Source organism: Eurosta solidaginis, chromosome 1 (genome assembly GCF_040869045.1).
Source record: "Eurosta solidaginis isolate ZX-2024a chromosome 1, ASM4086904v1, whole genome shotgun sequence".
Classification (NCBI taxonomy): domain Eukaryota; kingdom Metazoa; phylum Arthropoda; class Insecta; order Diptera; family Tephritidae; genus Eurosta; species Eurosta solidaginis.
Window position 1 is genome coordinate 76,593,784 of NC_090319.1, and position 27,500 is coordinate 76,621,283.

At 35.4% G+C, this 27,500-nt stretch overlaps 1 protein-coding gene and 1 pseudogene across 1 annotated transcript in view; both read right to left on the reverse strand.

The window, feature by feature from the left end:
• loco (locomotion defects) overlaps positions 1 to 27,500 on the reverse strand; it is a 418,869-nt gene that overhangs the window by 132,875 nt on the left and 258,494 nt on the right. The window lies entirely within an intron of this gene.
• LOC137235449 (uncharacterized) lies at positions 18,828 to 26,206 on the reverse strand (annotated as a pseudogene).

Here is a 27,500-nt window from a genome sequence, read left to right on the forward strand (position 1 = left end):
TCAATTCAACGCCAGATGACGCTGCAGGCCAACTTTGTTGAATTTCTAAGTTTTCTATTTTAAATTAAAATTTATTTATTTTTTCTACAGATTGATCCAAATCATTATATTTACTAGGAGGAGTTATACTAGATAACAAGTTGTAGTGGAAACTCCATGTGGAAGAGAGAGCGAAGAAAAACTGCGAGGAAAGGATGCTAGGATGCACGTGGGGCCTACCACCCAAGCTCTCTCATTGGGTATTTACGGCAATTGTCAAACCCATACTTTACTATGGAGTCATCGTTTAGTGGACAGTCACACAAAAATGTACTTATACCAGACAATTTATGATTAGCATAAAGGGAGCCCTAAAAACTATTCCGACAGCTGCATTGCATGCCATTCTACACATGCCGCATGCAGACTAAAATGTTGTGGTAGCCACTGCAACAAGGAAAGGGATGTGGATCGAAATTGAGCTGAGGGTTGGTGCCAGGGTGCAGAAATAACACAACTACTTTACACGTGTATACCCGATGGCTCCAAATTAACGGAAGTGTTGTCTGCTGTTTACATTTTGGATCCAGAAATAAATAGATCTTACAGATCCGTGAAGAAAGCAGCAGAAATTATGGAGGAAGCGTGTTTAAGGTGCATTCGCGTCAATATACATATTGATAGTCAGGCGGCGATTAGGGTAATATTCTCACACAGTACTTCATCAAGAAGTGTCCTGAAATGCAAAGATGTATTGGAAAAAGTTGTATAAGTTTCCCGGTCAGAAAGGAATAGAGTCGGCAAGAAGAGCGCAGCACTCGCAGATTCGACGATAAACGTCCGAATTCGTCTGGGAAGCAGGAAAGGCTACATCATTTCTAATATTATGTCTAAATCCTACGATATCATTTGCACATATGGGCATACTAACAAGACACTGCCTACTGGCGTCACATACGTACAATTTAGGGCTTGTCAGTAACAACAGCTTTAAGAAGTGCCAGCTGCAGGAAGAAAAATTTGATTGGGTCCTTATGTTTGGTCGTCAAACAAATTCTGGTAACACATGGACACATTCAGTCTATGTGAGGTCTTTATTGACCGGCCAGTTCAACCTTACCACCCCTCAAATCTTACAGACTACTTAGAGATATTCAGTATGAAGTTTCTATAAATGAAAATACAAAAAAGTTAACTGAATCAGTAAACTAGGTTAGGTTAGGTTAGAGTGGCCACCGGTGCGAGGACCAGTGCACTTAGGCCCAAAAAGGTCCCATTGTGATACCACGTGGATCTCTCCCCTACTCAAACCAACACCTCGATACAGCAAACGTCAGGAGTTTCTTAGGTTCCAACTTAGTCAGATCACAAAGATCGTGAAGGAAGGGATATCCCAGAGATTTCTTCCTCTTGTGCCAAAGCGCGGGACAATCGCACAGAAAATTTTTGACTGTTTCTACCCCTCTTCGTCTTTGCAGCTCCTGCAATAATCATTATAGGGAGCATGTAGCCATTGTGCGTGCCTCGCGATTGCTATGTGTCCGGTTATAAGTCCAACCACCAGAGAAAGTAAACTCAAATTTTGATGATAACGGAATGGACGGGATTACGATCACCATAGTAGAAGTTTTTTTGATATGTGCATTTTAAAGTTGATATACAGATACTTAAGAAAAGTGGTTAAAAGTGCCTAGACGGTCTGAAGGGAACAGGGATGTCCACAATACTTTTGGTTAATTTTTCAATGAATAAAACACCAAGTATATCGCTGCGACTCTGTAATCTAGGTAGGTGTATAAGTTTCAAACGGAGGAGGATTCCGTCCTGAATCCATTGCAAGCACCTGAATGCAAAGAGCAGGAATTGTTTTTGAATAGATTTCAATTTATCACAATGATTTTGATAACTTCTGAAGTATGTTTCAAATTAGATCTTACATATGACGTAAAAAGGGTTCTGGATATATGGGGATCATTGAATTCTTCAGCCCGCCGCTTTATGAATGCTTTGGTCCCTTTACTCTATTTAAAATCAATATGTGACTTGAACTTGGTGTGACCAATTGGCACCTGTTAGCAGAGCGAATACGCCTTTTGGACGGCTATAACCGTTTAAGAGGTTAAGCCCCAATTAAGAAGTATGTATGAGACTTAAAGTCAAGTTTAGGATCCATGGTTACGCCTAAGTCAATGAAGGTAGTGAATTCTCCAATTTTAAAGCGACTTTTAGTATATTTATGAATATGCCACGATTTCCTGGTAAAGCTTAAGAATTTTCCGTTCTTCAGGCTGAGCCATTCACAGAGCAACAGTCCACCGCACAATTTAGGTCGGCCTCTGACGTTCGGATAGGCATCACCAGCTTAACACGATCGGCGTGCATTAACTACAAATATCGTTAATAAACACCAAGTATAAAATAGATCCGAGTTGGTTTCCCAGATGGAACTTTGAAAAAGTTTGACGCATTATTCTTGAATATCACATTTTGCTTTTTTCTGTTAAGTAAGAAATATCCAATTGAAAAGGGTTGGTGGGGTTTCCATGAGGTCAAGTTTAAACAATGGAATTGAGTGACAAAATTAACTTAAGCTTAAGTCTGTGTAAAAGTTTTTCAGCATAGCAAAGACCCTTTGAGCATTCATAATTAAAACTTAAAAATCGCACTTACCGGCGCATTCTCCTCGGAATAAAAACCGCAAACAAGCTCCAACATGCTGTTCATTGTCCGTTTAAGAGCGCATCATTTGCTAGATCTTGCAGAAAACAAGCAATTTGTCGTTAAATAAAACAGGAACACAATCACAAAGCCACACACACACACACACCAGTGTTTGCACTGAAGCGCAGAACTTTGTGATTTGTTTATGCAGTCAATAAACTCATTAACATTGGCAACAACAAAAATATTTACTAAAAAAAAAATGCCGTATAGCAAATCTGTTTTTGGCGGGTGTCAGAAAGGGGTGGTAAAGCACAAGGGTGCTTGTATTATAAGTTTTTTCACGCACACAAAATATATGTTTGAGGAAAGTATTTTATTTAGAAGAATTTATAATTTTTCATTAACATAAATTTTTGTTTTGCAGCGTTTAAACATTTAATTAAAAAATTTAATTATTCATAAAAGCGCTTTATTATTTTATTTTTTTATCTCTTGATTTTTAATTAAATATGTTTGCTTTTAAGCAGGCAAATATACTGAATATTTCAGCTGCTGAATATAGGGTTATCCATTTCGTACTTGAGTTTTTTAGTTTGCATTGTATTATTTAGTTGAGTTATAGTTTTTTTTAAGATTTTTAGATCGAACATCATCCAATCTAAATTTTTATAATTTTTCATTATTTTTTAAATAATTTGAATCGGTTTTTTTATTCAGGTAACATTTTGTTTCTTCAGTATGCGAACTTTGGAACCATTGCACCTGAATAGAGCTTAATTTCAAAAATGTTTGTTTCTTGTGCCACTGTCTTATTAATTACGAGTTTTGATCTGATTTTTCAAATCTTAATTTTTCTCCATTTGTATTCGATTACACTATTATATTAGCTTTTACTCGCTGCACCGCTTTCATGGATACAATAAGCTAAATAATTAATCACACAAGAATTTTTATTATTTAAAAAAAAAAATGTATTTCTTTTCACCGAAACCTCGAAATGTCGAACGCTATTGAATAAAGCACCCCTAAGCAACGGATTTTCTCGTGAGGTATTTTTCCTAGTTTGATCACTAGTGTATACACCGCAAAAAACGACGCTAGTATAGTGTTAACTATTTTGTACTCTTTACTTTAACTTTTAAAATAATTTTTAATTGAGTTTTCGTGTTAACTTAAAATTTTTGAATAACTTCAAAAAATGAAAATTCTAATTAGTTGGAAAATATTTAAACTCAAAAATAAATAACATAATATTTTTAAAAAATAAAAGAAATATTTGGCTTATTACCAAATATATTGGCGATTCTACCAACGGACCTAAATTTTTATATAAGTCTATATGTGAACAATTACTGAATGTGACGCTTTAGTATCGCAAAGCTATTGACCAATAAAATACCGCAAATAAAAGTGCAACTAAGTGACGTGCTATCAAAGAACATTTGTTTTAGTTACCTGAACCAAATTCAGAAGATAATATTTAATTGGATGTACATATATATTACGTCTGATGGGTCAAGTAAAAACACCATCATCACAATACATCAGTGCTATGACAAAAACCCTCACCACTAACAAAGCTCCAACAAACAAATGTGTGATTTGTAAATTAATATACTAAAAAATAAAATAAAGCAGATTTAATATCTATAATAATTATTCAATGCAAAACTCAATGAATTTAAATTAAACTGCCACTTAATTTTAATAAAAGAGACCAAGAAATTGTGTACCTAAACGAAAATCGTGTTTATTAATAACAAAACTAAGAAGCTTAAAATAATTTTAAAGAACCGCTGACCCATTGACATTATATTTTCACGTCCTATCTGATATTTAAATCAATATTGAAGAACTGAAAGAATATGCGAAAATGTTTGAATTAGATTAACGCACATCATTTGCTGTCGTATATATTAAACTTAAAATTCATTAAGATAATACCGCTAATTCCTCCCTACAATTCATTCATATATCGAAGTATTTTAATACTCAACGAAACATCGTCATTTTGTATACCATTTGTTGGAATCACTCGTAACCTTTAACGTCCTCTTCACTAATTACAAAGCCTTTGCATAACAAAGCCATTGCATAGACAGCAACAACGATGTATTTAATTGTCATCACATCAAAAAAACGCAATTGATTCACTTAAAATCTTTGCAATCATCAATCAACTACTTATTAATTTTAATATTTTTTTTTATTAAATTTAATTTTATGTAAGTATAATTTTTATTTTAATATTAAATTTAAAATTTTCAATTATAATTCAAATTAAAATTTTAAACCCTTTAAATTTTCAATTTATTTTAAGACTATTTTTATATCTTAAAAATTTTAATATAAGTTATTTAAATTTACTTATTTTTTATATAAAATTAAATATTGTATTTAAATTGTTAACTGCCTTTCCAAAAAAATTCTTAAATATTTTCTAATTTTCAAATTTTTCATTTAAATTTTATTTTTTTTTTCATATGGTTCTACGTTCACCAATACGAACCCGTAATTTTACAAATTCGGAAAATCAAAACAACAACTATACAAATAACACAATGACTCAGAATACAACTCAAAATTCTAACATTAATACAACACAAAACAACATATCTAATATAACACGAGATACTTCAACACAAAATAACTTTACAAATGTTTCTTCTACTAAATCTATTAAATTACCACAATTTTGGCAAGAATATCCCAATGCCTGGTTTTTACTTGTTGAAGGACAATTTGAAATTAATAATATCACTGATGATAATTTAAAATTTCAAAATGTTCTAATTACCCTTCAACGAGATTCTATTTCTAAAATTTTTGACATCATTAACCCTCCTCCTCTTTTCAATAAATATGGTACAATCAAAAAAATTTTATGTGAAAGATTTTCTCTTAGCGAAGAAAAACGATTAGAACAATTATTTTCAAAAACTGAACTTGGTGATCGTTCACCATCTGAATTATTCAGATTTATGAAATCACTTATAGGTACTGACTTCAATGTAAGTCAAGAATTACTTTTCAAATTATGGATTCGTACATTGCCACAAGAAATACAAATCCATTTAACTTCTAGTAACAATAAAAATAAAGATGAAATAATTATTTTAGCTGACAAACTTTTTGATTTAATCAACAAACCTCATTCTTCTAAATCTCCTATAGTTTCGAGTATAAATAATAATATTTTAGAACAATGCGTTAAAAATTTAACTGAATTAACTACGGCTATTTATCAAAATTTAAATAAAATTTCTAATGATATTAATCAATTACAAATCCGTTCAAGATCTAAAGATAGAAATAGATCTAAATCTCGAAATTTTTCAAGATCACGAAATTTTTCAAACAATCGTAATTTTACTTCACAAACAAATATTTGTTGGTATCACAAAAAATTTAAGAATAACGCTCTTATATGTATACCCCCATGCAATTTTAATCAAAATCACAATTCAAATTCCGAACAAAATTTAAACTGAAACGATCCATTATGACGGTGACGGATAATGGAACTATTATTAAACCTACTCGTCGCCTATTCATATTTGATAAATTCAATAAACTTAATTTTCTTATCGACACCGGCGCAGTTGTATCAGTTATTCCTTTTTCTAAATTTAAAATTTATAAAAGAAATTCGGATCTTACTTTGACTGCAGCAAACGGTTCTTCAATTGAAACTTTCGGTACAAAACTACTTAAAATTGATTTAGGTTTAAGAAGAGATTTTGAATTTCCATTCATTATTGAGAATATTGATACACCAATTTTAGGAGCAAACTTTTTAGAAAAATTCGGAATTATTGTCAATATTAAAAATAAAGAAATAATGGATTCTACTACAAAAATTAAAGTTGCTGGATCTTCTGGATTTTCTGATATTTTCTCACTCAAAATTCCTATTGTCGAAAATAAGTTTTCAAAATTACTTAATGAATTTCCATCTATTACCTGCGAACCAGATTATACTAAAAAAGTTAAACACCATACGGTTCACAGGATAGAAACAAAAGGTATTTTACCATTTTCGAAACCCAGACGTCTTGATCCAATCAAACTTAAAATTGCTAAAACTGAATTTGAATTTTTAGTTAAAACTGGTATATGCAGACCCTCAAATTCTCCTATTGCATCTCCACTTCATCTCGTTCCTAAAAAAGAACCAAATGATTGGAGACCTTGCGGATACTATCGAAGACTTAATTTTATTACTACACCAGATCGGTATCCTTTACCACATATCCACGATTTAACAATTGATTTAAAAAAAAAAAATTTTTTTTCCAAAATTGATCTTGTGCGTGCTTACCACCAAATTCCAATGGCAGAAGAAGACATTCATAAAACTGCAATAACTACCCCTTTTGGAATGTTTGAATTCGTAAGAATGCCTTTCGGTTTACGAAACAGTGCTCAAACTTTCCAACGCTTTATTAATGAAGTATTTTCTGATTTCGATTTTGTATTTACATACATTGATGACATTCTTATTGCCAGTGATAATGAAGATCAGCATATAAATCATTTGAAATTATTTTTCAAAAGACTTGAAGAATATAATTTAAATATCAAACCTTCAAAATGTACTCTCGGTGTAAATAAATTAAATTTCTTAAGTTACGAAATTTCAGGCGAAGGTATTAAACCATCTTTAGATAGAATTGAAATCATAACAAATTTTGAAAAACCAATTTCTATAAATAAATTACAAAAATTTTTAGGTATGATAAATTACTATCACAGATATATTAAAATGTTAGCAACAGAACTTAGTCCTCTGCATGAAATGTTAACACATGCAATTAAAAACAAACTCAAACAATTAAATTGGACAAATGAAACCACAACAGCTTTCGAAAATGTTAAAAAACTTTTTGCTAAAAATACTTTACTTACACATTTCGACAAAAATGGTACTTTATCATTGGCAGTAGATGCATCAAATGTTGCTATTGGAGCAGTTCTTCAACAAACTAGCAATTATATACTAGAACCCTTAGCTTATTTTTCAAGAAAATTAACTACAACAGAAACTAATTATTCCACATTTCATCGTGAACTTTTGGCAATTTATAATTCAATTAAACATTTTAAACATTTTCTTGAAGGTAGAACTTTTACAATTTATACTGATCATAAACCTTTAATTCATGTTCTAAATTCTGAAGTAGATAGATCTCCCCGTCAACTACGTCATCTTGAATATATTGCTCAATTTACAAATGATATTCAATATATACGTGGAAAAGACAACATAGTTGCCGACACACTTTCCCGTATTCCAGAAATAAATGCAATTTCAACTCAAGATATAAATTTAGAAACTTTATATAAAGAACAACAAACTGATACATTTTTACAAAAAACCATTTCTGATCAAAATTCTAAAAATAATTTGAAAGAAATTCATATTCCAGTTATTAATTTAAACATATGGTGTGATGTTTCTCTACAACCTTTTCGACCTTATGTTCTACATTCTATGAGAAGAATTATATTTGACAAAATTCACTCATTATCTCATCCAAGTATAAGAACAACTAGAAAATTAATTCAAAATAAATATTATTGGCCTAACATGCGTAAAGAAATTAACGATTGGACTTCATCTTGCATCAATTGTCAAAAATCCAAAATTTCAAGACATACTAAATCTCCTATTCAAAAAATTCAAATACCATCAGGTCGTTTTGAACATATTCATATGGATATTGTTGGACCTCTTCCAGTTTCAAATGAAAATTTTTATATTTTAACAATTATTGATAGATTTTCACGCTGGCCTGAAGCTTATCCACTTAAAGATATTTCAACAAATACTATAGTAAAAACTTTTATTCAAAATTATATACCACGATTTGGTATACCATTAAATATTACAGTAGATCAAGGTTCACAATTCACATCAAAATTTTTTACGGAATTAACTAAACTTTTAGGTTCTCATAAAATTCATACATCTCCTTACCATCCCCAAGCAAATGGCATGATAAAGAGATTTCATCGAACTTTAAAAGCAGCAATTATAGCATCAAACGACTCGGTTCATTGGTCTGACATTTTACCATTCATTCTACTTGGTTTACGAACTTCTATTAAAGAAGATTTAAAATGTTCATCTGCTGAACTTGTTTATGGCCAAACACTTAGAATACCTGGTGAATTAATTATTTCAAATAGTAATAAAGAATATGATTTTTCTAATGACGCTCTTCATAAAATAAGAGAATATTTTTCGCTTGTTCGTTCTAAAGTTTTTCATCATAACAAAAAAATTTTTTCGTTCCTAAACAATTAGAAAATTGTGAGTATGTTTTTGTTAAAGTTCTTCGTAAATCTAATTTAGAATCACCTTATGAAGGACCTTTTAAAGTTATCTCTAAGAAACATAAAACATTTACAATTCAATACAAAAATACTATTAAAAATATTTCAATTGATTTACTTAAACCAGCAAACATACTTATTAACACTAATTTAAATACAAATACATTAAACAACAAAAAACAAAAAAAGGTTACATTTAATATTAATTAATAATTTGTTTGTTTCAAATTTTCTTGGAGGGGGAGTAAATATAGTGTTAACTATTTTGTACTCTTTACTTTAATTTTTATTGAGTTTTCGTGTTAACTTAAAATTTTTGAATAACTTCAAAAAATGAAAATTCTAATTAGTTGGAAAATATTTAAACTCAAAAATAAATAACATAATATTTTTAAAAAATAAAATAAATATTTGGCTTATTACCAAAGCTAGTAAAGTCAACAAGTCTTCTTGAATTAACAGACATTCTGTAAGGTTGATCGCATTATGGTTAATTCAAACGAGTTTTTTGTCAAGGGAACAAATTTGTTTAGTCATTTCAATAGAAGAGAAACTCTTCATCTCAAGTTAACAATATTCTGTAAAAATGACATTTTCAATCAATCTAACTGATCTTTGTAGGTCTCTTAAGCTAGCCCAACCTTTTCAGGCCAATCAAAAAACGAGACCGTACTAAATATCACAATATTTAATGCTAATCTAAAACCGGTTAATTAAATTTATTACACTTCTATTTTAAAAAATTCGATAGCTAGCTATCGGGCTAGTTTACATTTAATTGTGCAATATTATTATATTTTGTAATTTAGTACGGTATCGTTTTTTGATTGGGCTGAAAAGGTTGGGCTAGCTTAAGATACCTGATTTTTGTTAAACTATTGTTGTAGTGTGGCAGCGCTGCGAACGGACGTAAAAGAGACTGTCAAAATCAATGGTAAACAAAAAAATTTTGTTTAAAAACTGTGTGCATATTTTGTCAAAGGGTCAATAAGAGACAAAAAGCTTAGAACAAAGAATGAAATAGTCCCTTAAAAGACTTACTTTATATGAGTTTCAAAACTTAATATAAAGCCGGATGGAGTGACGTGAAACCGGAAATTAAAAAATTGCACGCGGAAATCAGCGTTTTCTTGGGTATACAGATAACAGATGACGCTGTCGAATCGACAGATTTAAACGGGTGGTTCGACTTCCTGTCAAATTTGTCGACAGGATAAATATAGCGGGCAATGCAGAAACTGAGATAAATTTTAACAGGCAGTCGAGAAAACGGCACTTAGGATGACAATAATAACACTGGATTATAAATTCCAATTTTTTTTCTGCGCCAGAGACGCCATTATGAAATTCCTATGTAAAATCACCCCCTGATTTTGAAAAAAAAGGTTATTTTTAATTCTATGGTAACGTTTTTGAGATATTTACTAATAACGGTTTTTTCCAAAAAAAAAAAAAAAAAAAAAAATTGGGTCCCCTTAATCATATATATCGCAAGAACGAATTGAGCAATTCCAAAACGGTTTGAAGCTTTTGAATGGTAATAAAATTTTCTATAAACTGTGTATACAACACTTTGTATTTTGCGAGGAAGGATCTCGAAAACTTTTTATTTTTTTGCAGATTTGTTTTTTCCTCTCTAAGCTCTGTTTTATTACAAAAAAAAAAAAAGCTTTCATTCAACAAAATCGATGGACTAATACAAAATTTATAAGCATTCAAGTAAATATGTCCATTTAATACTTAAGTACCCTACTGGTACATATGTGTTAATATTCGCTAACTAACTGATATACGAATACTAACACATATGTACCAGTAGGGTACTTAAGTATTAAATGGGAATATTTACATGAATGCTTATAACTTTTGTATTAGTCCATGGATTTTGTTGAACGAAAGCTTATTTTTTTTTTTGTAATAAAACAGAGCTTAGAGAGAAAAAAACAGATCTGCAAAAAAATAAAAAGTTTTCGAGATCCTTCCTCGCAAAGCACACATTTTTTTATATTATTCCAAAAAAAATGTAAAAAATCCGTAATGATTGTTCGTTACCTTCGAATCTGCATGCCGTTTTGGAATTGCTCAATTCGTTCTTGAGATATATATGATTAAGTGGACCCAATTTTTTTTTTTTTTTTTTTTTTGGGAAAAAACCGTTATTCGTAAATATCTGAAAAACGTTACCATAGAATTAAAAATAACCTTGATTTTCGAAATGAGGGGGTGATTTTACATAGGAACTTCATAATGGCGTCTCTGGTGCATTTTGGCTGTAAACCAGTGTAATTGTTAAGTTAAGCAATGGCTTACTTATAAGGAAATTTGTTTTGTTAATTTCACTTCTGAATTGTTCAATTCACAATCAACAATTTGAGCAAAGTTGGTGCAATATATGCTCCCGAAATAGTCCTCAAAACCTTACGAAAGTGATTCCGAAATGGCCACGAACGTAGAATGGAGCACATAGCAATATAATTTTTGTTTGGCTGTCGATTTGTGAAATGCACCGCTCCCTACATGTCTTTCGTTTGAAATTTATACTGCACAAACAGATTTTATTGATATCAATGCCCACACTTTGGCCAATATCTGCGAAACGATAATAAGATATCCAAACAATAGACAACTCTCACCATAGAACTAATGAGCGCCTCTCATTTGATATCCATTTTGCACAAACAATGTTTGGCCCTACTAGGTTCCTAATTTAGTATATATCTCCCAACATTCTGTATATATATGTATAAGGAGAATGGTGAAAAAAAATGTTACCATAGAATTTACGAATGAGATGTTTACTGCTTTAAATGTAAGCGAAAACTGGTTGAGACTGCTTGTTCTGATGAATCCCAACCGCTGGGCTCACACGACATATAGGTGAACACCGAAATTTCCAATGCTCCACGAAGCTCTCGAGGGCATCTCTGGATTAAAGGCTAGTCAGCTGTGACTGTAGTTTAAACTTACACTGATAAACGGGGACTAAGTGCACACAATTTCAGAAAAATAGCCCCAGTAGCTTAACCGCTATTGCTCTGCAAATATACCCTTTCACTCACAAAGTATCACGTTTATAATTTAAGTGGGAATTTCCTTAAAATAAGGAAATTTTGAAATATAGTTTTCGTTTCAAAATTTGTTTTTTTTATATTTGTCCAAAATATAAAAAAAAAGTTTGAAGTTTCGGTTTAACGTTTTTTAGTAAGTTTTTTTTTTATTTTTAGTATTTGAAGTATTCACATTTTTTTTCTCTACGGATCAGTTATGACTTGCAGGCAGAATAATGTTGGCCACAAGGGCTGGAAGGAAAGTTCTCTATATTTGAAAGTTTAACTCCAGATAGTAGAAAACTTCTACAACAGGCGATTAAACTTAGACGAGCTGGCAAACTGGCATCGGTGTTCACGTTAGAAGGTGTTGTTTTCATCAGAGCTTCTAAAGATTCTGAGAATGTTAAAGTAACTTAGCTGAGTTCTTTGCAGGGAACGGAGTAATATGCGACGATTTCAAAAAATTTTATATGCAATTCTATATATTTTAACTTTTATTTATCTTTTTATTAAATTTGTTTTAACTGAATAAGTATTTGTATACATTAGACTAGGTCGATTTATTAACCATATCGCGCCATTGATTTTTCGATAGGATGTGGGTTCAGGAAAAAAAGTTCCACTACGCATACCCAAAAAAATAATTTTCGAGCCTGCAAAAAAAATGACGAAAGGGTAAATTTTTCGACCAAAACACTACCCAAACCCCAAACTGTTATCGCCAACGTTTTTACAAGTTTTTTGAAGAAAAAAAAATATTTTTTGGGTTTTGGGGAGTGTTTTGGTCGAAAAATTTACCCTTTCGTCATTTTTTTTGCAGGCTCGAAAATTATTTTTTTGGTTATGCGTAGTGGAACTTTTTTTCCTGAGCCCAAATCCTATCGAAAAATCGATGGCGCGATATCTTTAGTTGATTGTGCTTCGAAGTTTGGTGCAACTTGCAGTGTTTTTGTTTTTGAAATAAGATTAAGATTTGAAATAAGTCTAATGTCTTTTAACAGCGGTACATATGGTGTTCGGGAGAATAGTTTGACGATGGTAAACATTCTATGCAAGCGTCATAACGGTTTTAATATTGTTCATTTTAATGCTAGGAGTCTCAATCCAGAAAAGAAACATACCGTCAGATATGCCTTTGAGTGTTCGGTGGTAGATGTAATTTGTGTAACCGAGACTTGGTTTTCAAATTGCTTGAATGATTTATACTGTTCGTTGCAAAATTACACATTGATCCGCCACGACAGAGGATCTAAAAAAGGTGGCGCAATAGCTGTTTACTGCAGAAACAATATTAGTATGAATGTCTTATACAAGTCGGAAAACTGTGCCGTAGAATTCATGTGTGTGGAACTGTCTCTATCTCTCTATCATGTGTATAGGATATAAGCTTGTGTAAAAAGGATATAAGCTTTGATCAGTTTTTTACTTCCCTGCCACCGCTTATTGTTGACTACGCAAATATAATTTTGTGCGGAGATTTTAACGTTAATCTTCTCGTACGTGACTCTTATACCTCTAATTTGTTGAACTATTTATCATCTGCTTTTGGTCTTTCTGTAGTTAACACGTCTATTCCCACAAGATATTCTAACACAAGTACCCCAAGTCTTTTGCACTTTTTTATTGTCTCTGATGTTTCCTCTGTTACGGCGTTTGACATATCTGACCACAACCTAATATTCTGTGCACTTGACATTAATCTTGGACAATGTGAGTTTGAAAGAACTTTCCCATTTAGGGACTATCGAAACATTAACGTGGAATCACTGGTTGTTGATGTTAGCTCTGTGAACTGGTCTGATTGTTGGTGTTTTTCAAGTGTTAATGATAAACTCGTTCTTCAGTAAAAATATGTTAAGTCTTTTTAATAAGCATGTCCTTATACGCTACAGTAAGAGTAAATCCTCGGTGCTCACTTGGTTCACTCAGAGAGTGTTGGCAGCAATTCAAGCGCGATACAGGGCCTTATCAAAATTTAAAGCAATCCCTAGCCAGGCTAACTGGGCTTTGTTCAAAGCGGCCAGAAACAGTGCGATTTCCATTATCAGAAGCGAGAAGCGAAATTTTTACGCTGCCAAGCTTGATGCTTCTTTGCCTCCTAATGTTCTATGGCGTAACTCCAAATGTCTGCGTGTATGTGGCAGTGAGAATGTTGAAGCCTGCATTCTAGATCCTGACCAGCTTAACCAAGCGTTCGTTATACGCCCTTTAAACGATACTCATCACCGCGTATCTGTCGCTCGTGATAATGCCTGCTATTCTGGTAAGATATTTGAGTTTAAAGCTGTTTCTGAGTCGGAAGTCATAAGGAGTATAGCTAAAGTAAAGTCGAATGCTGTCGGTGTAGATGAGATCCCCATTAGGTTCATAAAGATGATTCTACCATACATAATCGGCGCCGTAACGCACATCTTTAATCACTGCATCACCACGTCCTGCTTTCCTAATCAGTGGAAGGTTGCATCTATTCGACCCATTGCGAAAATAGGTCTGCTGATACTCCTTCTGACTTCCGCCCTATAAGTATATTGGCGGCTTTCTCCAAGGCTTTTGAAGCATTAATAGCTGAACAAATTACGAATCACATCCAAAATAATCAGCTGCTGTCACCTCTTCAGTCTGGTTTTAGGGCCAAGCATGGTTGCGCAACAGCTATGCTTAAGATTCTTGACGATATTCGTGCTCAATTTGATGAAAACTTTGTAACTTTACTTTGTCTACTTGATTTCTCTAAGGCATTTGACTCCGTTGACCATCAGTTACTTTGCGCTAAACTAAAGGCTTACTTTGGGTTTAGCGATGATTCATTGGCATTAATCAACAGCTATTTAACTAGCCGATACCAACGTGTAATAATCGGGTCCAAAATGTAATGCCATAGCGAAATAGTCTGCGGTGTTCCACAGGGATCAATCCTTGACCCACTGTTATTTAGTTTACTCATCAATGATATTTTTACGGTCTGCGAGTTCGTCAGTATGCATGCTTATGCGGATGATGTTCAACTTTACCCGTCTAGCCGCATTGCTGAGATTGATGATTTGTGTTCGAAACTCAATGCTGACATTTCATCTATTTCATTTTGGGCTAATAATAACGGGCTGTGCCTCAACACTAATAAAACGTTTGTTCTGCCCATCTCAAAGAGAAAGCTGATTGGGACGAGACTTCCACCTTTCTACATAGGTACCGCCCAAATTACGCTAGTGAAAAAATTACAAACCTTGACTTTGTAATCAACTCAAATTTAACATGTGTTAACTTGGCCATAGATAAGGTATATGGTTCCCTGCGGAACTTGCGGCTATCGGCTATGTTCACTCCCCATAACATAATGCATAAACTGGCTGTTCAGCTAATTTTACCTTATTTGACATATGCTGTATTGATCTACAACAAGCTAGATTCGAACTCTGCTCATAAAATGGATGTGGCCTTTAACCATATTACTCGTTACGTGTATGGACTACATAAGTTCGATCATATATCTCGTTGGAAGTCTCTCCTTTTGGGATGTCAAATTTCTGACTATCTTTAAGCCAGGAGCTTCATTTTCCTTTATCGACTAATTCTTACTAAAACGCCATTATACCTTTATAATAAACTTACTTTCACAAGATCTGTTCGTACCAATTATCTAATCGCACCTACATTTAAATCAGTTTCGTCGACTAGACTTTTTTTCGCAAACACTATACGTACCTGGAATTCTATTCCAAATTCTATAAGAAACAATTTAAGTGTATGTAACTATAAGAATGTTATCTATAACTATTTCTCAGACAATACTTAGGACATAGACTGGCCATGTATAATTTTAAAATACCGACATAAAAACTAAATAGCTTCATTTTGAATAGGCCTACGTTATATACATACATACTTTTTAATACATGCTTATTAGTATTTTGTAATTGTTTAATTGTATACCACTATTAATATTTTCCTGCTTTGTTGTACTATAAAAGATCCATAATCATGCTGTACTAATATTTCTTATCAATAAACATAAACAACAACAAGTAAGGACGGGACTGTTTTCGGCTGTGCCGAAGACTTCATACCTTTCATGGATAGGGCTGAGCAATAATCTTATCCCGTTCGTTATCTCCAAATAATCGGATGTATAAGATAAGAAATATATAGCGAACTGATGTACATACCTAAACGATTTTTAATATAAATATAAAATAAATAATGGCAATAGCCCCCTTATCTGAACGATCGGTGTATGGGATATATATTATATATAGCTCCGATCGAAATGATTTTTACAGGAAATCTTCTATGATATATTAGAATAAATAGCACCAAGTTTAACATTTTTATATTGGAAATTAAGGGAGAAATTGCCAAAAATCTTTCTATCTGCCCGATCGGTTGTATGGGATATATACTATATATAGCTCCGATCAAAGTGATTTTTTCAGGATATCTTCTATGATATATTAGAATATATATCACCGAGTTTCACGTTCACGAAATGACCAAAATCGTCTTATCTGAACGATCGGTTGTATGGGAGTTATATGTTATAGTGGTCCGATCCTACCGGATCCGACAAATGTCTAATATAATACAAAAATGTATCCTTGTGCCAAATTTCATTGAGATATCTCAAAATTTGAGAGACTAGTTTGCGTTCAAACAGACAGACGGACAGACGAACATGGCTATATCAACTCAGTTCGTCGCCCTGATCAATTCGGTATACTTAATGGTGAGTCTATCTTCTATATTTCTCAACGTTACAAACATCGGACCAAAGTTAATATACCATTTCATGTTCATGAAAGGTATAAAAATATGCGGCAGAAGAAAAACAAAGTTTGTTTTTCTTAGCTGAATGGAGTAAATAAATATGGCCGGGTTATGAAGTGGTGGAGTGTGTCACAAGCAGAAAAAACAGTTTTTTAAGGCCGTGACGCAATGACATTTTTCATATAGATGCGTTTAACACAACAAGCTTATGCATTCCAATAACATCCCCACAATCAACCAAGATGTTGCGTTTTTAAATATGAAGGAACTTCAGACTTGGCAATTGAAGTTTATTACGCCTTGCCCACTCACATAAAAAATTTCGCAAAGCACTGTTGTAAACATTCTCCCTATACAACAAAAATACTTGCTAACATATTTTGTGTCGTATTCGATTGTTATATTGCAGTTTTTAATTGTGAAAAATGTTAGGAAATTTACCAACCTGTGAGAAAAATAATTTCACTTGCAAATTGTGCCAACACCCTTAGCCAAAGCAAATGTCAAATTCTTCTTCTTATGATTTGCTTGGAACAAAATTGGGGAGTTGGCTACTTTTCAATATCAGATGGCGCCAATGTCGCTCATTCTACCATTCTCCATAAAAATATGTGCAATCTACTCATAATGCACAAGCATGTGTTAAAGTCATCTATATGAACAACTGCTTATGTGTCGGAGCTATTACACATCGGAGCAAATAGAAAAAAAAACGTTCAACTTGCTTGAGTGCACCCACTTTGTGCACTGAGTGCTATCTTCAGTTGATGAAACTTCGACAAAAATATAAAATCTTAATAAAAATAAACTTTCCTTAAAAAAATAAAAAATAAATAATACTAAATCAATTATACATTTTGGCGCAAGATTGGTGCAACTAACAATCGTTGCCACAGGCTGCCATGAGCGAATGGTTTTATTGAAGCGATGAAGCGTGTTGGGAATTGTTTTTGTTCCTGCCCTGCCCGACACGGGCCAAGCTTGTGAAAGAGGTTGGTACTGATTTGGAAAGCATGTTCGGTCTGCTTAAGTTGTGTTGTGCATCATTAACTGAATGAGGACAAAATACAAATGAATAAACAAATACGGAAATATCTGAGAGAAATAATTAAATAAGTTTACGCTGGTACTCGCATGGGCATAAGTTAGATACCATATTTTCGGCTTAAGTAAGAGTTGCATATGATCCATCAAGCATGAAAGGCATGAACAAAAGCGCGGTGCTGCAAAATTTGTGAGATCATGTGCAAAGCTTACGATATTAGACACACAAAGTGGCTCATAACTCTGAAGAGAGAAGCCTTAAGACTCACGATGGGCATACTAAATGGATACTGCCTTCTTGCGTCACATTCTTATAAGTTAGATCTCGTCAGTAATAGCAGGTGTAGGAGGTGCGAGCTGCAGGAAAAAAACGGTTAAGCACGTTCTGTGTTCATGTCCTGCGCTCACCAGGTCAAGGCTCCAGTTATTAGGGGCGGCAGAGTTACCATATATCGAGTCAGCAATTAAGCTAAGTCCCAAAAAAACTAACTAACTAAAACTAAGTTTTTGTGGAGTTTTATTGATACTGATTGTCCTTTGCAAAGTAGTCCGTTGAGTCGATATTTGGATCTCGTAGTAGCCAGGATACTATGCTATGATATGCTTGCCGTCGATCATGATGTAATCCATTTCATATCGTGTTCTTCAATCAGGAGACTGCCATGTATGTAGCTAAATGAATCTTTTAATGCTGGAACCTGGTACTGTAGATGATCATAATTCGAGCCTTGGCAAAGTCAATCAACATCAACCAGTGGAGAGAAAATATATCGTAAAAGCTGAATTTTCCACCTGTGTGGCCAAATCTGCCTTCCTTTCGATTTAATGTTGTTCGGCCTGAGTGCGTCGTAAACCGGCAGTGGGTAGGCGCACAAGGGTCGATCTCGCTCAGTGGATGATTCACTCAATAGAAAATAAAGAAGAACACGGGAGGAGTTTCCTCGTTATAAAAATGCACTTTATTGGGTAGAGGTAAAATAAACTTGTTACAATATTACCTGAATATGCTGGAACACGGCAGAGATCGCTGGAGGTAGATGCGTATGGTACGGCTGTTGAAATCAAAGAGGCCGGTTGTATAGCAAGCTACAACCGTTGACCCGCAAAATCCTCCGTTTTGGAGGGGAAAGGCACCCACACATCAACCCCGACATGCATATGCATGAGTGCTGACAAAAAGCACACATACACGTGCATGTACATGCATGCACATGCATGAGGGTGATGGTGTGGGTGGTTATAAATTAATTCGAGTATCGAGTATCGATTTGCAGAGTTGCATTGGGGGGGGGGGGGGGGGGGGGGGTCGCAATCAGATGCGGAAAAGTTAGGCATCCTGCCTAAACATGCCGGCCCCCCTTGCGATACGCAACATCGTTTTCCGCCAATGACCTCCGCTGAAACGAGAAAAAATTAATATAAGACTTACACACTAAACTTAATCTAAATGAAGAGTTCGTCTGCGACGCTAAATGGCCGGGAATCCTTTCCGACTTGCTTAGCATGCCACCTGAGCTAAGATGAAAGAATTAGCGGTTATGAACAGTGAAGTGAATATTTCTTGCCATTGAATTATACATAAATATAGAAATTCAGAATGTAGTATGTGTATAGTCGATGGCCAGTAAGGCTGGACGAAGAGGCCGAGGTCTCCGTTCCAGAGTGGCACCGTTTTTTGTTATTCTTTGGTTTTTGTCGTTCCGGATGGAGAGGCCGAGGTCTCCATTCCAGATTTGCGGTTTTTTTGTTGGTTGGACGAAGAGGCAGAGGTCTCCGTTCCAGACTCGAGGGTTTTGAGGTTTTTCTGGGCTGGACGAAGAGGCCGAGGTCTCCGTTCCAGCGTATAACGTGTCGTGTCGCTCTCAGGTCGACTGTGGCATTTTATGGATGTGCCAGGGCGAGTGGCCGTGAGGTTGGTTGGGTGATGCGCGTTTTCGCTGCAGCGCATATATTTCGTCAGTTGTGTATTATATTATTACCCTACAAAACACTTGGTCACAAAACTTACCCTCGCCCATGCAAATGTGACTACGAATATAACCTATCACCGTAAAATGATTAGTCAAATGACGTGGAGTGACGAGAGCGTTTTTGCAAAGTAGTTAGTGCTGTGATTTCGAGCAGCTTATGCATGTCAACAAAACCAGCAAGATTGCGGTGTGTGGGAGGTTGGAACGGACGTGATTCCAAGCCACCCGCGCAAAATTACTTGTTTTCGTGATACGCGTGGTGTTTTATTAACAAACGTACGTTAAAATATATGAATAAACCGAATTTAAACCGAAGCGTAGAGGCTGACGAAGGTATGTATTTAATTTTGTGCGCAAGCTCATGAAGGACAGCGCAAATCGTAATTAAATTGGAAAGTGTACCAACTGCCGGTGCTTGCATGCAGATTGGCGATGCGTTCTCAGCGACGCGTTCTATCTGCCCGTACCATTATGCGAAATGTACCATGCAACTCTGTCGTGTATTTCTTGGTTAGCTGACAGCTGGTATGGTGAATTTGTGGTGTGCGAGTATATATATACATATATGTATTTGCTTGCCCTTGAAAAAAAACTAGGTCACTGGGGAAGTGGCACACTAAGCCAGTAGAAACAGTTGACTTTTACCAATTTCGGGATTTTGTCGTGTAGGGATTCTTTTATTTCGGGACTCGGATTGTTTTTGTACCGAAGCCTTAATTATGACGGTTTGTGATGTTTGTTGTTGAAAACAACAAGTCCTGCCCCCCAGCCAGAAAAACAAGCCGTACCGACGGCAAAAAAAAAAAAAAAAAATCAAAAAAACAACCCAAAAAAAATGTTTTTTTTTTTTGTGAATGGGAGCATAATTATTTTTAAATGAGGGTTTCGCCTTTATTTTTGTGCGTAAGTATTTTGTTGAGACTGCCCGAGGCGTCTGTATTGGAAAAAAAACGATCCCGATTTTGTTTCTCTTGCGGATTTTCGGTACCATCGTGCGTCATTTGACGCAGCACTAAAGAAAAGAGGCAAATATATGTAAATACGTTGGGGTAAGTATAATAAGGACCAGTGCACGGCCTTTTCCACTTAATTTACTTTTTGACCCGTTTTCGATTCTTAGCACTTCTACTATCTTTCACTACCAAAGCCTAAAATCTGCCAACATTGCAACATATTCGCATTGAAAACAATTGCTGCGATCATTTGGTAAACTTATTTAATTGCCGAGCCCACCCAAATAACACTTAGCGGTGACCTTACCCAATTTTGAAAAAATTTGTGTACAACTTATGAGATTATGAGATAAATGTGGCAAATGAGTACGCCAATATTTTTCTACGCTATTTTCGGCAGTTTCTGTGAATAAATTTGAGCGAAAAAATAAACGTTTTAAGTAAATGCAATTCCAAAAGGGTGAATATTATATGGGCATACGCTATTTATATACGAATTTACATGTATTTCTAGTCTTGTTTACATGTTTTTTTTTTTTTTTTTTTTTAAAGGGTTATTTCCGTGAAATGTGAATTTTTAGTTTTCATTAAATTATGAATTCTTTGGTACAAATGCGCTGCAGCTACTGTTTTGTTGGAAAAAATCTACCAACCACTTTTTTTTTTTTAAACAGTCCGCGCACTGATGCCAGTATACCAAAAACGCAGACAAAAAAAAACGCACATTCATACATAGGAATGTAAAATTCCTTTGAATTGAAACAAACGGGACTAAAATCAAGCGATTTTTCCCGTTGTCTCATTATTTGACTACTGCGCGTGGCCTGCGTAGTAATATTAATTCATTGTGGAGGCGTCTACACGTCGCGGAAAACAAATTTAAAACAGTATTTTAATTTATACAGAATCAGTAACGTTCCGGCGCCAGGATTCAAAAAATTTGAAGTACTGTCTTGGTGTCCAGGGATACCGATTTCCGAATACCTACATGATGTTGGACACCATTCGCCGGCGTAGAGAATTCAGCCCTTTTACTTGTGCGACCAGCAGAATAAAAAAAAGGAAACAACTCCGAGGGGCAATCACTGAAATAGGTGCATCATGTGACAGGTGATTCATGTAAGTCCATAGGATAAGGCGATTCGAAACATCTAAACTCAGGTGTGAGCATGTCGTAACAAACTAAAAATATCCCATGCGGATCTTGGGTTTCGCATGACCACGGATTCTCACAAAGCCAAAATGAAGTCGACAACCACGTGCTCCATTTCCAAAATAGTCGTTGATTTCAGTGGGCATTCCACCAGAAAGTTTGTAACAGGTTTCGTCACTTTGAGACGTTTTAATAAATCGACTTTGTAAATAAGTAAATTTTTCACTACGCGCTCTTTAAAAGTTTTTGCATGAGGGCTGACAATAGATCGGTCTAGTTGGCCGAGTACATATGGAACCATCCTTATACGACGAAACAAAATATTTGCCTTCATAATGCTAAACTACCGATTTAACATGTTCATCAGCTCGCCAGCGTGGTTCTACACGTTTACCTTTAAGGTCACACGGGACCAGAAGTCTACATTTAGCAGCAATAAGTAGCCCTTGTTGTTTGTGTATGTTTGTGAATCATAAGTGCGAAGTTTGGTGGCCATAAGTCTCACGAAATCTCTGTATTAACTGGTAGGCATTGTAAACCGTCTCCTTTTCGATTTTTTTTTTTTTTGGTATCTAAGCCGGCTCCGTTGCAGGGTAGGTAAGGCAGGTAGAGAAATCAGCATCAAATTATCCGGGTGGCCGAAGAAGGCAACAGAGCGACGACCACGAGTGCTGAGGCTGTTCTGGTATCACAACGCGGTGTTCCAAAGCTTGATAACGTTGGTTTGTCCATATTGAGATAATTTCACCACAATTCATCAATATGGCGCCAGGTAACTGACCAACACGTTGCCTTTCTTCACCACCAGGTAATTTAACTTCCAATCCTCCTGAATCCTGCGCCAACAATGTAAATGTGCCATAATCTGTATGAGCACCACACCGTATTATTTCACCAATGGGTAAGTGTCGTTCTGCGATGAGATCACTCTCAGTTTTTCATCCAACTCATTAGCTTCACCACGAGTATTGGTTTCGGGGCGGAAGTTTGGTTTATCTGATAAACAGCGTTGATAACTATAACTACAATTGCCTTTTATGAAATCAGTATCCTCTATGATAGGTGGATCGTCGAGTAGACGTAGTGTAGACTCGTTATCATGTTCGCCAGACAACATATGTATTGTATGTGAGTGTTTCTCAAGGAAAAATTATTGTGGTATATCAAGCGACACGGCAAGTGTTTGAAGTACACAACGTGCAAGTGCTTTGAAATCTTGTGCCAAAGATGAAATGTGTTCCGCAAATCCGGGTAATGGTTCTGCGGGTAGATTTTTAGCACTTAATGTGCAAATATTAAATGCATGACGGAGTTCTGGTATTTTACCATTGAAATGTTCCACACCTGGACGTATGTATCCATGGTTGTCTTCACCGCTGCGTCGATACTGCTCCTTCACGTTGCTGGGTAAATCAACAAAATAGTCCAGAGAGCAACATCAATTATCGGTATTAGACCTTTGGCTAGCAGTGTATCCACTTTACCATCATTTGTTTTTGTTTTCAACATTTTGTATGCTTTCTGGTTTTTTGTACTTTAAGCTTTCAATTGTTTTTCGGGATGCTGTTGTCGTTGTTGGTTGTGAGATATACTTTAATTGTTATACTTTTTGTTTGCCATCCACAATTGGCACTGACACTGGAACTTGCTGTTGCTTTCTTAAATATTGCTTTGGCTTATAAATAATTTACAAAAAACCAATATACATTATGCTGATAATGCTAATAAGGAACGTTGACGCGGGCCGCTGGTCACAATCGAGTCAAAACACCTGAATGGCAAAGAAGTTCTGTGATTATTGAAATTTGGTTGTTGACCGTTGCCTTGGAATGGTTGTAATACTTATGTTTATCGGTGTCAATTTAAGTGCTTGAGTAATTATATAAGCTCGCTAATTTCTGCACAGGCCTACATATGTATATGTATGTACATAAATATGTTGCAGACAACACTATGTACATATATAGGTATTCAAATATCACCGCGTTCGAATTTTCGAAAGTGCATTTTGTTATTCATTTATTTGAATGTAACCCAAATAAATTTTTGAACTCACTTTGAAGTCCCCTGATAATTATGAGGTAGAATTTCATTCTGAATGAGATATGAAGAAGAAATTCACAATCAAAGCTCAATTTCACAATGATGTCACAAATGAGTAAAGGCGTTTGGAAATATGAATCATAAACGATTATTCAAGAATAATCACCTTTAAAGTGCATTTTCCTCTCGACGCTACCTTAATTTTCGAACAGAAAATGCCCGTAACTTTGAACGTGTTCGAACATTTTGGGGTATGAGATTCAAATAGGGTGGATCAAAATTTTCCAAAATGCTGGCTTGGGGCCCCTACTTGTAGAAAATCTGTAATTTTCCCAATCTCACTTTAACGAATTAAAATTAATTTGTATTGGTATCATAACCTGGGAAATTGAATTCGCCCCAGCGTTCAGGGATGCTGGATACTGACCACATAATTATCTTGCCGCCATGGGCAGAAATCGTGGGTTTAATTGGAGTATGGAGGTCTTAACACATAGTGGACGATATTGGTTTTGGTTCAATGAGGAGATTTCTTTCGGGTACCTCTTTGAATCGAGTTACCAGTCGGGGTTTTGACGTGGAACGATGAATGTTGAATCGGTTTAGGTTTCGTATGATCATGGGTTACGACAGTGCACGATTGCTTGGTATCGGTACTTTCCATGATACCTATGTTCAACCTGATGCGAATGATGATGTGTATTGCAAATTTTATTTTTATTATTGGCCTCGTGTATTTGGCCGATGGCGTAGGAGTTTTGTGATCCTCGCTCGGGGTGAGCGAGTGAATTTGGGTTAATTTTTGAAATTGAATTGAATTTGGAATTTTTTGGTGTCCTCGCTCCGGGGTGAGCGAGTGAACTTGGAGTTTAATTTTTGAAAATTCGAAAAATAAGTGTTTTGTGGCAGATGGGGAATCTGCATTAGGGTTGTTGGTTGGCCTCGTTCCGGGTGAACGAGAGCTGGGTTTTTGGTGGATTATCGATAGGGAGGTGGAGTTCGGAAAGGAGGGAGAGAAACGGAGGGATTGTTATGAGGAGCTCTTGGCCTTCTCGCAATCCATCTCCTCCGTTGGAAGAAGGATCAGTTTGACCAAAGGTCGTCTGACTTGACCCTTCTCTGTTATGAGGTCAACTACGCGAACTCGGTTATCTTCGCCGGGGTGTACATTGACGACTCGACCTAACCTCCATTCGTTGGGAGATAAGTTGTCCTCTTTGAGGACGGCGAGATCTCCCACTTGTATGTTTTCTTTGGGATGCTTCCACTTCACTCGTTTTTGAAGTTCGGATAGATATTCCGCCTTCCATCGCTTGCAGAAAGTATGATGGAGGGCTTTGAGTTTCTGCCACCGATTTATCATCGAGGCAGAGCTTTCACTAGCATCTGCTTCTGGCGGAGCCAGTAGGTGGCTGCCCGTTAGGAAATGTCCTGGGGTTAGTGGTTCCAGATCCGTTGGGTCATTCGACCCTGGACTAAGTGGGCGCGAGTTGAGGCACGCCTCAATCCTGCACAAAAGGGTTTGGAACTCCTCCATGGTGTACTTATGGGGAGACGCGATCTTTTTGAAGTGGCTTTTGAAGCTCTTCACTCCCGCCTCCCACAAGCCGCCCATATGTGGAGCAGCGGTGGGAATAAAATGCCAGCTTAATGCTTGATGATTGTACTTTGAGACTGTTTTGTCTCGGCTTTCTGCCAGGAAGGCTTTAAACTCGGATCGTAAAGATCTTGACGCTCCGACAAAGTTTGTACCATTGTCGGAGTAGATGTTTTTCGGACATCCTCTTCTCGCGATAAAACGCGCAAAAGCTGCGAGAATGGAGTACTAAGGTCACTAGTGGCTTCTACGTGGATGGCCTTAGTGGAGAAACAGACAAAAAGGCATACGTAGCCTTTTGACATTCGACATCCCCTACCGCGGTAGCTTTTGATGTCGAAAGGCCCCGCAAAGTCTACCCCGATATTGGTGAACGCGCGGGTAAAAGTAGTCCGTTCGCAGGGAAGGGTACCCATAAGTTGGGACTGCGCCTGTTTTCGGTGAATAGTGCAGGTTTTGCAATTATGAATGGTTGCCCTAATCATGGTTTTGATGTTAGGTATCCAGTATTGGGTGCGTATCAGACGCAACATGAGTTGGTTTTCCCCATGCAGACTTTGTTGATGAAACATTAGGACTGTCAGACGGGATAACCGACAGTTGTATGGGAGGAGGATTGAGTGGCGTTCATTAAAAGCTAAGTCCTTTGACGCCCCGAGTCGCCCTCCTACCCGAATGATGCCATGTTGGTCTAGATAGGGATTAAGTGAGAGTATTGCACTCTCCCTGCAATGGGTTTTCCGGCCTTTAGATTATAATGTAAGGTTGCGGCTTCGCTAGCCAACCCATACATTTCACCTAGGTTAGGTTACCTGCTTCTTCGCCCCGTTTTACCATGTGGCGTCACCTTGCTGTTCTTATATTTTCCATTATCTTGGAGGGCGCCGCCTCCATATCGACGCCATGTTCACGTTTATATTATTGACGTGGCGGTCTTCTCCGCCAGAAACTCATGGATTTAAAGAAAGGAAAAACTTTTAGATTTTAACAATACTTTATTTGAATGACCAATTCTAAAAGCGTCCAATTCACTGAGTAGCCGAAATTATATTGATGGCGGTGAAACATGAAAAATGCCGATGTCACTCTTGGCACTCGTCATTTTCATGTTTCACCCCACATATATCTTATTCTCTCTTACATACTATATTACAATGGATCATGCCATAATGTGTTGTGTTGTATTCATTTTATGTGTAACATTCACAATCAAATATTATTGTGAGCAACAATGTTGAGATGTTGCCAGATGATTATTAAAAAGTTAAATTGGGGGATTTTATCCTTACATCACCCTTTTTGGGGAAAAGAAGAATTGACAAAGTGATCAATTTTGTCACATTCTTCTTTGGCCATAACTTATAAAAATTGTTGCGAACAAACGAATATATTTATATTAGGGTGTACCTCCCCTTTTTAATTCGTTGGTTCGGAACCATTTTTATTACTGATTACTACAAATGAATGAATTTGATTTTAATTTATTAAATTATGTTGTTTGTTCTTCTTTTTGTTGTGGATATTTACATTTTAATATATTTTAAATTTGTTAAAGTTTTACATTTTTAATCTTTGCTGCTTTTGAAATAGTTTTTTTTTCTGTTTTTTTTTTTTGTTTGAACTTAAGAAATACGAACAATTTTCATGAAATAGGTTTTTTTTTGAATATACAAAATGTGTGTTATTTTACTTTTTTTGTATTAACAATTTTTAAGCCTTCGTGGCTGCTTAAATTCTAGTAAGAAAATTTTGGATTTATTTTTCAATGGTATTTAACGTTTTATCAAGGTATTAAAGTAATGTTAATTTACTTTACTAAGGCGGTTTTTATGTACCACTTTTTCTTTGTTTTTGACTTCATCGAAAATAGTTACGTTGGGTTCGTTAATTTTGGTTATGATGAACGGACCTTGATAAATATTTTCGTGTTTATGATGTGGTTCTTTT